Raw genomic sequence first — 14,887 nt, forward strand, 5'->3', positions numbered from 1 at the left:
GTTAGAGAGTCAGGATTCATTAATATGAAACAGATGGTTGAATACCATCCGCTCATTAGTGTTACAAGGGTATGGAACTGAAAGACTCTCTGCTTTTAACAGCCCAGGATTTCAAGTTTTATTGTGTTGTTTTAAGTTCATTGTGAATATTGTAAATACACTATTTATTCATTCTACGTTTGTTGTTGGTTCATCCTTTTAAAACACTTAATTGATCTCACACAGTTTAATCTGACCCCATTTTAAATTAATGTAATTCGGCCAATAAGGCCTATCGTTACATATGGTGGCCCGTACAGGGAACGTTAAAAGATTTTAAAAGCTGTATTGAGAGAAGTGTTTTAAGATGACGACTAAACAAAATAATGCTGCTTCTTTTAGTACATCTACTGGTCTTAACAAGGAATGGGTTTTACATCAGTGTGAATGTGTACAGCTTCGCGCTGAGGTGGCTGCCCTAAAAAACATTGTTTTAAAATTGGAGAAGGATTCTAAAGACTCTGTTGAAAGCAATGTAAATCGTGAAGTGTATTTTTGAGAGGCTGTGGATTTTAAGTTTGCCAAGATGGAGGGATGTATAAAGGACACTGTGGCGACACTGAAGAGAGCAGTTACGGAGTGTTCTATGAAGAGAGACAACAAATGGGCAAAACAACTGGAACGAATAAGGAAGCCAGAATTTGCCATCTCACCTCCCACTACAGCAACCAGCCTAATGCCACCCACTTTTACCCCTGGCTTTCCCCGGCCAACGTTCCCACTGCCTCAACCACTTCACAAACCGTCGACAGAACAACCAATGGAGAATCCTGTGCCACCACTCCAGCCGGACCAGACTTTACCGCCATATTCTCACACCTTCCCTTCTCCAGAGAGGAACTCACCAGTGCGCAGGGTGATGACGACACTCTGCAAGGACTCACCATCTCTCCTTCCACATCACCAACCAACAGGATCAACGTGCAGGACCAACACGGATTGCTGTATCGGCGGATCCAGAAGGACAAGGACAGCTGTAAGATACAGCTCATCATCCCAAAGTCCCTGGCATTACAAACCATACAGCACTTCCATCGGAGGACCCAGCATCAGCACCATGGACAGCTAAAGATCCTCCTTCGAATCCTGGATGTTACCTGGTGGCCCACGATCCGCGGAGACGTCTGGAGGTTCGTTGGGGCCTGCCAGTCGTGTGGTGTGGAGACCAAGGAGTGTGTCGTCGTCGCCCCTAACCAGAAACCATCTCACAATCAACAACCATCTCACCGTTCATCCATCAAAAAGACCCCCAAGCAGGTTTGGAGGAAACGCCAGGGTGGCAGGCTGACCAGCATGGCTGTGTGCAATGTTATCCTGGGAGGATCAGTGCCACCTACCTTAGGACACCCAGGCTGGTATGGGACTCAACCTCTCTCTAGTGTTTGCCTAAATGCCTCTGGCAGACTAGCACCTGTGTGGCAAGGCCTAGTTTTACTTTATTTATTACAAAGACATTTTAAATCACACATTCAAGAGGATACCTACCACAGGGACAATAGCTGACAGGACCTTTAAGGGCTAGTTCTTTCCCCCGGGAGTCATAGACTAAGGGAGGGGACTATGTGACACTGTCACACAAAGACACATGTTTTTACCACTCAATATATACATAAAACCATCTTAAGATATATAATTGAGTTTTAATGGTTTTACATGTTGTCTTTTTAGCCATTTTAATCCTCTTATTCATTTTAGGGTGTGTATGTCTTTAACTGTAAATAGGTCGGCCGGTCATGTGATCAGTCACATGACAGAAATAAGGAACTAGACCAGGATAAAGCAAGCAGCATGACAAACAGATAGGGTCTTTGACCGATTACTGCTGCTGGATTGAGGAGTTACTTTTAAGGACTTGCCATTCCAGCGTCTCACTTTTATTGGATTATCACTTCTTTGGATTGTATATACATGGTGGACACTTTTACATTGGAACTTACAACACGCTGGATTTCTTATGGACTGTTTTAAGGGTATGGAACTGAAAGACTCTCTTCTTTTAACAGCCTAGGATTTCTAGTTTTATTGTGTTGTTTTAAGTTCATTATGAATATTGTAAATACACTATTTATTCATTCTACGTTTGTTGTTTGCTCATCCTTTTAAAACACTTAGTTTATCTCACACAGTTTAATCTGACCCCATTTTAAATTAATGTAATTCGGCCGATAAGGCTGATCGTTACAACTTGACTAGACTTGACTTGAACAGACTTGATGTGGCATGAACAGACTTGACGTGAACAGACTTGACATGGCATGGCTTTATTTTGAATGTGATGTACAGACTTGGATCACCAACAGCAGGTTACAACATTAATACACAACAGTGAACAAGGCAATGACATGGATGCTTATAACAGACAATGATGGACACATGACTTGAACAAACCAATGGGGAATAAGGCACATGACTAAAACAATCAATGTGTAAACAGAACTGATAATCACATGACAAGACAATAAACCAATCAGAACATGACATAATGAACAAGAGGAACCAATAGCATAAAGACAAGAGGGCAAGGGAAGCATGACACAAACAGCAATCAAACAATAACAAAATAAAAGACATGAAAACATGAACGTGACAAAACCCAAAACATGAAACAAAACCTACATTACACTTAGTTTTTCAAAATCCTTAACCTAAGTACTAAACTCCAGCTTTTAACTATTTTAGTTACAAACATGAATGTGTAGCAGCCTGTTTCAAAAATAAATAAAACAAATATGTAATTAATACTCATATTAAATAAAACTAAAGGGAAATTTACAAAATTTCATAATAGTAATTAGAATTCTCATTGATATACAGCGAAACGGAACTGAGGGCCTGGTCTGGGATTTTTTTAATTGGCATCTGGAAAGTCCGATGGAAAAGGAGGCCATTGGTGCGCGCATCGTGAAGGTGCTCTGTTGGATTATTTCATGTGGATAAAGTCAGAATGTCTGTGTTGGTAAATAATGGTCCATGGACGCGTTGGGATTAAGAGCGATTAAACAAGTTGAAATCTGGATGTCGCCTGTGAAACCTCAAAGGTTTGGGAAACTAGGTATTAGTGGAAGTGGAGAATCCCTTCTTTGACTTTTAGAATTGTGTTGACCAAAAGGTAAAAGGAGAATTTAGTCTTTCCCCACTCTCTCCAATTTTCCTGACTCGAAATACTTACTCTAAAAACGCCACACTCTTCCTTCAGAAACACAATTATTATGCTCATTATCTGATACAGAATATATTATGTTATATTAATTAATTAATATTAATTATATTATATTATATATTTTCTTATATTTTAGAATATTTTGTTGTCTCTTTTTGAAAAGGCGTACTGTTGATGGTAAACATGCCTACCAGTGATGCATGGGTCAATGTATAAACAACCCGCACCCGACCGACGTTTTCAACTAACCCGCCCGCAACTCGGACCGCAGAAAAAGAAAATATTGTACCCGACCCGCTTCCTGACCCGCATTTTTTAAAAGTAGTAAATGCTCATCGTAGCGCAGGGGCTAAACTGTCCCTAGCGATAATTTTGAAAAAACAATTAAATATATGTATGTTTTGTAATTTCGCATCTGCTGATGCATCTGAAACATCATACCATTGATATTATTACCTAAGAATTTAAAGTAAATAGGCTACGTTAGAAAACGGCGCGCTTTCAAGGACGCGCATTTATTATTTTTAAATGGGCGGAATGTAGTCACTCACCGGACAAGAAGCGCAACAGCTGATGATACTGAACTGCAGCGTGCCGGTTAGAGCAGTTCTCGTTCTCGAGTCAAGAACTGGTTGCATCAGTTTCGGATCACCAGTACACTGAACCGAGAACCGTTTCTGTCGGACGCGTCCAATTTGAGAACCGATGAGCTGATGATACTGCGCATGCGTGATTCAGCGTGAAGCAGACTGACACACAGCGCGTCTGAACCATAGGTCTGAACCGAACTGATTCTTTTGGTGATCGATTCTGAACTGATTCTGTGCTAATGTTATGAGCGCGGGTAAACCGAAGGCTTGAATGAAGTTGATTTAATAACAAATAAATCGCAATGGATTATGTATAGTAAGTGGATCATGGTTTCTGTGCTGATGACACCTAATTTATTTATGTTATATCTTCAAGACTTAAATCCTCGTATGCATATTATTGCTGTTACTGTATTTGGGTGCGTTGTTGCAAAACTTAATCGTAAACTTTTCATGATTATGAGGTTTTTAACTGACTAAAGTTATGATTACTGACTTTATATATTTGAATGTTAGATAGACTTGACGCCATTACATCATCACCAATGACGTCATTACGTCGAGCGTAAAAGAACGCTCAACCGGTTTATTGAATCGAACTGTCCGAAAGAACCGGTTCGCTATCCCTAGACTGAGCTCATGCGTCATCCTCGCGCCAGTTATTCAGCCAATAAAGTGTAGGCCTATGTATTTCAAAATTGTGTCTAGTACTATATAAATTACAAAGGTTTAATTGGCATCTTTATTTTCAAACGACCCGACCGAACGCGCCCCAAATATCATTAAAAATATTTTTGGATACCCGCAGGCACCCGCTCATTTTGGATCAACCCGCGCATCACTGATGCCTACATAAACATGCCAGTAATTCAGGTTGTAAAGAATTGTTTTATTTGCTCATTTTTGAGTGTTTAAAATTATTTTTTTGTTGTTGCTGTTGCTGTAAAATGTGAATTTGAATTGAACTTAATGAAATCTATAAGACTCATATTGTGGTGTTGCGGTGCTGAAGTATTTCTACAGTTTTTCCATAAGGGTGGTTATCAGAAATAATAAAAAATAAAAAATATTTTTTTTTTTATTTAAGCTTATTTATGGTATATGTTTGTCTGTTTTACCATTGTGGTAATTATGTAACGTTGGTACTTTACAATTGTTATTTGCCTTGTCCGCTCCTGCAAAATTGCCCATCTCTTCAACTCCTTTGATATCTCCTTCAGACAATTCCACTCGTCCCTCTTCTTAGCATTAGGGATAATAATTAAAACATGCATACCCACTTTTCCTGAGACCCACCTTTTTCATTCTACAATCTGTAGATATGGACATTTTATCTCCTGCTTCTTTGTCCCCTGTTTTAGAGACCCAAATTTAACCTTCTGGTGTGTTCTCCACCTGTGAGGGAGTCTCAACAGAGTCTGAGGTTCAGTGTGAACTTCCTGTGATGCTTCCTACACCTGGAAGAGAATTGGGCCAACATAGTAAGCAAGTCCATGACAATCTGGATAAACGGTATCATACTTTGGGTAAACAGGATAAGGTTCTAAATGCTTTAGCTAAGCAAGTACACTAAATCTACATAGGGTAGTGTCTTCCAATGAGGACAAACACGACAGCAAGATGGATACAATAATAAAAGCAATTAAAACTGTAGTGTTAGAGGAAGTGGACAGAATTAAAGTTTCTCTGGTGTCTGAGCTTGAATTTATGGTGGATCAATTTCAAACTGAGGTTCAACGGGACTTAAAATATATCCAGAAAATGATGCAAGAAATAAACACTGAGCTTGTAAATCATATTTCTGAGTTCCCCTCAACATTAAAGAGTCTGTCTGCAAAAGTGGATAAAATGAGTGGAAAACTTGATGCACTCTTAGTGGCTCACACTAATAAAGAACTATATAAACTTAAGTCATCTAAACCAACAACATGTATATTAGATCCTATACCATCTATGCTACTAAAAGAGGTGCTTCCAGAAGTCTTAGATCCTCTTCTAAATATCTTTAATTCATCATTGTCCCAAAAGCCTTCAAACTGGCTGTTAATAAGGCTGTCATAAAAAAAATAAACAAACAAATAAATAAATAAAAACTTGATCCGACCAATCTCAAATCTCCATTTTCTGTCACAGATACTAGAAAAGGTAGTCCCTTACAACCAGTGTTGGGAGTAACACATTACAAAAGTAATAATATTACAGTAGTACAGTAGGTAGACATCCAAAATGGGTAATACCGCCGCGGCGTTAACTGCAAATCAGTCGCGTGTTAAAATCATTCGCGAAACTACCGCCAGGTGGCGCAAAGGGACGGATTGCGAACTGAATGTAATTGTAAAATGAAAGGAAGACGTTAAACAACAATAACATTATAATATACATTATAACATCCTTAAATGCCATTAAAAAAATAGGATAGTCTTAGACTACAGTCTACTCATCAAAAAATTAAAGAAAGGCCTTTACACAAAGGCTCTTATGCATGCTATTTTTTTAAACAGTCATTATATATATATATATATACTATATATATATATATATATATATATATATATATATATATATATATATATATTATATATTTTCTATTTCGGTTCAGTCTTGGTTATAAAATAATATATAATATGGATTATAATAATCATTTCAGGTTCAGTTTGTTAAAAAAGAATAAAATAATAGAAATCTTCAGGTCCATTTGCAGAGCGAAATGAGAACATTTACAAATAATTCTTATTAACTCTGTTATAATTCTTGATTTTTCAAACTGCTAAGACTTTGCATTTTTGAATTATGCCTTTACTGTGTGACCAATAATTGTGAATTGTGACTTTGATCGCGCTGGTGCCTCACGCGCACATATTCATTGGAAACAGCAGTCCTTCACCGAGCCATGCAGCGCGAGCAGCGGTCCACTTTGGCATATTTTTTCTAATTATGATTTTTTCCCATCGATACTGAAACACGTGTGAAATCCAAAGCCTATTTTACCTAATGAATAAGAGTTTAGCTTCAAATGGGCAACATGTTTGGATTTGTCCCGAATGAGAGAGATAAGCCCAAACTTACATTATGTATGCTATCGCTTTAAATAATTTTAATTATTATTTTTTGTTGTTGTTTATAAGCCTATATTATTATATGGCCTGCTGCAATTACATTTTTACCAATAGAATTATATATTTGTAATTCTTGTTCTGATTTGTTGTAAAGTGAAGGGAACTAAAAATGTCCTGTTGGTACATTAGCCTATAGCATTATTAGGCCTGCCTTTCTGAATGTAATAAAATGCAACTCTCACAAATGTAATTTATTTTTTAGCGTGTTTTCGTGTATGTTTTTATCCAGCTTTATTTTTTTCATTGCATCTAAAAATGACTTTGTGCATCACATTCACTTCGTGAACAAAACAAATATAACTTCAGATCCGCCTCTCGCGTTGCTCAGCTGTGGACGATTTCAAAATGTTTGATATAAAGGTTGCTGTCACATTTTATACAGGAATTGTTCATTTAAAAAAATAAATAAATAAAAAATTATATTGTTAGTTTTATGCTAACATGCAATCAAATCTTCGGATACTATATAAGATACAAATTCATTTAGGCTATTTAACATGCATTGTGACATTTTACCGTTTCAACTTAAACTCCTTGAGATTTTAAAGTCAGTTTAATAGTATTGAAATTCAAGTTGAATCTAGTATAAAAAAGGTTTAAATTGCTTAAATTATTTCTATGAATTAATAAGTTAGCATGACTTTTTCATCATAGCATTTTTTACGAGCTGTATTCGTTTTCTGAAACCAAGCACCCACTTTTTTCTTTTTTAAATCTATGAATCGCTCGCATATCTCCTACAACCTACAAATAAGGGCTAATAGAGGTTCTTTCTTTATTTATTTATAATGTTTATTCTTGAAGAAAATAAGTATTATTAGATTTTTATTATTATTTAATAAAATAAGGGACGATCCAAATATTTGTAATGTACAATAATATAGGCCTATATCTGCCTGCAGTTAAAAAGTTATATTTGTTTTGATTCATCCATTTATGTAGGCTACAATTACCCTATTCTAAAAATAAAAATAAAAATAAATAATGTCATAAAAAAATACCATCGGTCTGAATAAATTTTACCATTATAGAATTGGGGTAGTAATTTAGGAGGTGAAAATACAGTGAAATTACAAATGGCATGGGATTTTGAAGCATGACAACTCTTGCTAAATGTTGGGTCAGTTTGCGCGAGCCCCGCGCGCTGTGAAGCGGGAGCAGCTTACGGAGGATTCCGCTTGGTCTTAAAGCCTTCTGCAAACGCCTACGTTCACAAATAACAATGATTTTGCCAAAAATAATGATTAATTATCAATTGATAATTTGTTATTATTTTGGTCTAATGAAAATAATAATATGGGCTGTGGGAAAATAATGAATAAAAAGAGTAAGGCTGCTGTGAGTACAGGCATGTTTCAACCCAGTAACATGACAACACACCGTTCCTCACAGCCAAAAAAACAGACCGAGTTCAGTTCAGTTCAGCTGGAGGGGGCTGGGGGTAGTTCTGTATAGCTTGTGGGGGTCGAGATAAAGGTGTGAATCTCTTGCTCTTTCATATAGACAGTCTTATGAGGGTTTCAAACTTGCAGAACAGGTTTTAGGACAACTTTAAAGAAAGGTTTGATCCACTTCAAATGTTGACTACTGTATAGCGCAATAAAGTGTATTAGTTAGGTATTATAACTTAATTTCAGAGGAGGTTGCCTTAACTTAAAAAAAAAAACAAAAAAAAAAAAAACTGTTGCATTAGGGCTGGGCGATAGGCCTATGGCCTAAAAAAATCCCAGATTTTTTTTCACACAAAAAAATCCTATTTACAATTTAAATCGATTTTTTTTTGCCTCCCTACTTAAAATCAATATTCAAATGACAAAGAAATTGTTCAAAACAAGTTTTAATATAACAATATATTTGAAGGGTTGTGAGTTCGAGTCTCGGCCGGCAGGAATTGTGGGTGGGGGAGTGCATGTACAGTTCTCTCTCCACCTTCAATACCATGACTTAGGTGCCCTTGAGCAAGGCATCGAACCCCCCAACTGCTCCCCGGGCGCCGCAGCATAAAAAATGGCTGCCCACTGCTCCGGGGTGTGTGTTCACAGAGTGTGTGTGTGTGTTCACTGCTCTGTGTGTGTGCACTTCGGATGGGTTAAATGCAGAGCACGAATTCTGAGTATGGGTCACCATACTTGGCTGAATGTCACGTCACTTTCACTTTCAGATTAAAACTGCCAGCTCCGCAGTGAGTCAGTGTCATGGACGGAGGACAGACCAAGTGTAGGCCTAAATCAGTTTTCTAGTCTATATTTTCATCTCGTTATGTCGCTGGTTTAGGTTATGTATTTATTTTTATTTCTTATATCAATTATTTGTAAATATAGCAGACACTGTCTAACCGTGTCTACACCGGACGGCCTTGTTCATATAGGGCGAACACATCTCTCTCACTCTCGGCAGTACAGTAGGCCTATGTGAGCGGAGTGGAGCAGCAACAATTTCCCTCTAACCACTAAGCTCCTGCGTTCATTGATACCAGAAACACTGCTCCGCCTTCACTCCGTGGCTAAAGTTGAAATGTTATGTTCATAATAGCTTTATAAAATAAAATAAAAATAAAATAAAATAAAATAAAAATAAATAAATAAATAAATAAATAAAATTACAGGAGAGTTTCAAAGGGGATTAGGCTATTGTGTGCAAACTTTTTGTCCTACCAAACGCCAAACTAATAAAATTGTCAGCATTAAAAGGTATAATTGCTGCTTTCTGCTGCGCATATTTTGTTTGTAATGAAAATAACGATTTTTTAACATTTCGTCAGTTTATTTATCTACAGATCGATGCATTTGTTACTGATTTCTGCTCATTCAAAATCAGATACAGATGAAGTAGCCTACTGTAAGATTACATTTGTTTGAAAGCATTATTGCGACAGCGATTACGTGTGAATGTGCTGTATCTGTTTAAATCATGCTTTAACCCGAAAATAATCAGTAAAAGGAAGACAATTCCTTGAGAAAACTAGCCTTTAACATCCCGCTCGACTATTGCCGTCATTATAGTCTTCTGATCGGAGAGATTATGTGTATCAAGCTATAGCTAAATATGTTTATCATGTGAATTCTTGCTAAATATGCAGTTATATTACGGGCTGTTGGCATGAATTGTATTCGTGATGGAGCGGTGCTGGAGCGAGTGAAAACCACGACGCTCCGACTTTTAAAAAATCCGCTCCTTGCTCCAGTGAGAATCACTCCGCTCCGCTCATACTCTGCTCGGCAGCGTGTCTCAAACGTGCGGGGAGGCTTGAGCCCAATCATTCTCGAAACATAAAATATTTATTTTATTTCAATTTTCGTTTTTGTGTTTCAGAGGAAAAATCAGTGTTAAGGCATCTCTCCATTACAGACCGTTCTGAAAGAGGAATTTATGCAAACTCGTATAAAATTGTTTAAAACCTTTAACAGAGATGTCTAGAGGCTATTTAATAGGTCTGCTTCCCACGTAAGATTTTTCTATAGTTGTTCATTTGTCATTATTTAACTAATCGCAAGTTTATATTAAATTTACAACTATAATCCAGCCTTAATATGTTCCACGCTCAAGAACATGCATTAAGTTTGTCACAAAGCACAGGCAGAAGTAGCCTAATAATTGTGAAAAAGGAGACATTTTAATTATTTATTAATAAACAAATGTTTTCTTGTCGCCTGCAAGATGAAATTCACAGTGCTGACTCTCTCCACATGGACGTGCCTTTAAACAGAAATACAACCTTCACAGAGTACATAATGCTTTCGTTTTGAATTGATTCGTTTAAAAGACATTTCAATTTTTCTGTAGATATATTTCTCATGTATGTGAGACCCCCAGATTTTCAGTTATTTCATTATTAGGAAAAAAATCACGTGATCGAGAGGGCGCCTCCCTGTCATGCATGCGCATTAATAATTTTCGCACAAACACTTGAATATGAATAATAATTCACATTTTGCATATGCATTACAAAGTAAATATTTTTTTTTACATGCAATTATTCAAAATAAAACCAAACAAGATTTGTAATTAAGATAAAATGTAGACAAATAAGAATAAATGCTGCGAGCACTCAGCATCACGCGCAGAGCAAATCTTGCACTCTGACATGTTACAGAATATTGAACAAACCTGCATTTAAATGCGGCTGCAATTTATTTGTTTCATTTATTTATTTATTTATTTTTACTTTTGTTTTATTTTATGAAAGCAAGTAAAGAAGACGGAAGTTGTCAATTAATGAAGCTCTTTTTTACATCGTGTGTATTTTGTTGATTATAATGACTTGAGTTTAATCATGAGGACGTTTTATTAATCAGTCCATTCTTTAGAGTTTCAGTGATTTAACTAAATCGTGCAGGTTTAATTTATTCGTTTTTCTTGTTTTAATTAGGCCTAAATAATCGGAGCGAAATTATACAGTCCCTCACGTTTTACTAAATTAAAGAAAATAATTTATAAAACACGCAAGCCTAGCTCACAATAGGCTACCACTCTTAATGCTCCGATGCAAAGTAAACGACTTTTCTTTTGAATAATATAACACACAATTCATATTATATAAATAATACTGCACACTATTTAAATGTGTCAAATCTAAAATATGGTGTAGAGAAAATATAAGCACAGGCTCATAGGCTTCACATTTATCCTGCTTGAATTCGTTTCTAAGAAACGCACATATCTTCATAAGGACTAAACTTTCATCTGTGAATATTAAATATTTTAACTAGCCTAAAGTGTTTTCCTTTCATTTTCCCCGACTGCAGTCAAATATAACAAAACGGTGAGGCAAAGCTGACGTCTATTTGCGAAAATGTGCTGTGATGCGCTTGTTTGAAAACTTGTGATTAAAGCGCCACTCAGAGGTCAAAAGCTGCAAATGCACTTTGCAGACGCCGCGGCGGCGGTACGAGCGGCGGTAGAAGTAACGCTTTGGATGGCCACCTACTGTATATGACTTTTAGCTGTAACACAGTAATGTTATGAATTACTAATAAAATTTGGGTAATATTATTACTCGTTACAATCTCAGTAACGCAAGTTACAACAACATATTTTGACTCAAAATTAAGTGGTGAATTTACCAACACTGCAAAACAGCACCAGAGAAAAAATTCCATTGGTAAAATAGTTTGTCTATTTCCTGTTGCTGGAATTAGATGGTTGAGATGACTGCAGTGATGGATTCTACATTTGTGAGGTGAACACACTCCTGTTATTTTCAGTTCATCGGAGAAAAGGATAAGAATGCATAGTCAGGTGCAATATGTGTGACACCAAACTCTCAACATGGAGAAATAGCATGAGTAAAACTTGGAAACACTTGGTCCCTCATTTATAAACAGTGCGTACGCACAGATGTGTGTGTAATGAGAGCGTAAGAACAGTTTCACGCAAAGTGTGGGATCTACCAACTTGTACTTATACGCAGAAATGTGTGTAAATATAAGCACACCTCTGAGCATGCTTACGCAGAGAATGGTAAGGATAGTGGTCAGTATAGATAAAATGCATTTAAGGATGATTTTAGGCTGCATGTCTTGATGCCCAAATCCGATTTTCTGACTATATCTGATTTTTTTGACGACCCGCTTACATCATGTTTTAATCATCTTTTAAAAGTGACCTTTTGCATTTACACTATACACTGCTGAAACTACCAAACGTAGACGTTCTGACTCGGGAAAAAAAGGAAGTAAAAACAGCACGAAATACAATGGATGCAGATGCAAATAAAATTATACAGTGTTTTGCTTTCCATAATATATTGAAAAGTCAACAAAAAAAAAATCAGCAAAACAATGGTCTCGTACGGTGGAGAAAAAAGCGCTTAAACCGTGCCTCCCCATATCTCGTGAAATGTCTTCAAACTTATTTATTTCTGTAACAACCCTGCATTTTTGCCTGCACTGTCTCTTCGCCCCAAAGACTTAAAAGACATGAAACCTCCGCATTGCTCCACTGTGTGTATCCTTCGTTCTCTATCACGGATATAATAAGTCATGTGATCTCAGTTGGTGGTGTCCACCTGAGTTGACGTCACTTTTTTAATGACGTACGACTCGCATTTACTGGGGAATATCCGATTTGTCTGCTTACATGGCACACGCAAATGCACGTATCCGATTCATATCTGAGTTATTACCACATATGAATGAGGCGCTGAATCCGATCTGAGAAAATCGGAATCCATGCGGTTTTTTCCTGCTTACACGTTCACCGGTCATATCCGATCTGTGCCACATGAGAGGAAAAAATCGGAATTGGGTCACTTGAACCATGCAGTGTAAATGGGGCCTAAGAGTGTTACAATATGCATTAAGCAATCAACATATGTCCTGTGTATCCTTTAATTATAAAACATTCAATTTATCATTTGTCTAGTTTTAAACAGAAAAGTTGTGTAACTGGTGTCAAACCCTATAAAAGACAGCTGTGACAAATGTTTGTCTCAGACTGTGGCTTATCTTGCATTATTTGAAGACTTGGCAAACAATGCGCTCCGCAAAGAACGCATTTTCAAAGACCACCCTGAGAGTGAGAGCACAGAATGGCTTCTCAATCAGTACCGCTTTCTTTGCCACGATTTCGGTGAGGACACATACATTTAGGTTATTTATAAAGGGAGGTGTTGTCACCATATATGGTTCATTGGAGGCATTTCTGAATGCAAATGGCCATGAACATGAACGAGCATGGTACTTACGCGCATGTGGGATTTATCAACAATGATTGCTTACTCGTGTGCGTAAGAACTGCGTGCGCACGTTTGATAAATACAGATTTTCTTGTACTTAGACACATTCTAAATTTCATTCATAGGACAAAATATAGAACCTTTTCTACACACTGTTGACAATAGAGGGCCCTGGACTAGTGCCACTAACATTAAATATAATAACCTGCTGTTTTTGACCAATTTTTTCTTGATGATGGCGCTGCTGGCCTCCTGTCGGCAATGGCATGTACCCTTTCAGCCAGAGCTGGGCCATGTGTGGCAATGACGGCAGGGCAGGGATCCGGCAAACAATATGAGGGCCGATTGTTGGTGGGAGGAGTGTGGCCCAGATCAGTCAGGTGATATGTGGCCCAAATCAGGCTATGATCTGGCAGCATATTATGTGACCCATGATAAACAAGATGCATGATAATGGTTTAAATGATCACATACATTTTTAACGAAGTGTAGTATTGTTAATATGTAGTCTTTGAAATGGCAAGTCAAGTCAAAACACAGAATGAAACATTATCATTTCAAAATTAAGCAAATTAGTCAAGTGCATTACATCAACTGCACTTAATTAAAAATTGTATTAATTTTATATTATTATTTTTGGTACAAATAATCTTAGAATCCTTACATGAAAAGAGAGAGAGAGAGCGAGAGAGAGAGAGAGAGAGAGAGATCATTTAACCATCATGTAATAATTATTTGGTTTACCATGAGGCACAGCGAGAATTATTATTAGTATGCTGTCATGCACAAGCATTAAATAAAATGAGGCATGAAGAAAGTATTTTTATTTTTTATTTAAATCCTCTGTATCCATGTGATGCTTGGTGTGAGGAACAGAAACAGATCCAAATTCAAACCGCATTCATCTGCGATTTGTATCTCCTTCCTCTGTAACTATAGTAACAATTTAAAAATGTGCCGTTAATAAGTTTTACAACAAGTTTTACGGCAGCGATATCAAAAGCTCATTGGCTCTCGCCGGGTTTCGTCATAGATTGCGACATGCCGTGTTTCCGGTGATGCGTGTTTTGAATGAGAAACGCCCGCCTTAACAGAGTGGATCGGGATAGTATTTTCAGCGTTTAACAATTTAGTAGAGGTGTGCGATACCGCTAGATTTGGTATCGATCCGATACCAAGTAAATACAGGGCCAGTATCGCCGATACCGATACCAATACCGATACTTTTTAATGAATTAAGGTGGATGCATCTTCAACCTAAATCTAAATGAAATTTTCATGACTTTTAATTGTTTTTTGTGATTTG

The sequence above is a fragment of the Cyprinus carpio genome, chromosome A5 (genome assembly GCF_018340385.1).
Source record: "Cyprinus carpio isolate SPL01 chromosome A5, ASM1834038v1, whole genome shotgun sequence".
NCBI classification, from domain to species: domain Eukaryota; kingdom Metazoa; phylum Chordata; class Actinopteri; order Cypriniformes; family Cyprinidae; genus Cyprinus; species Cyprinus carpio.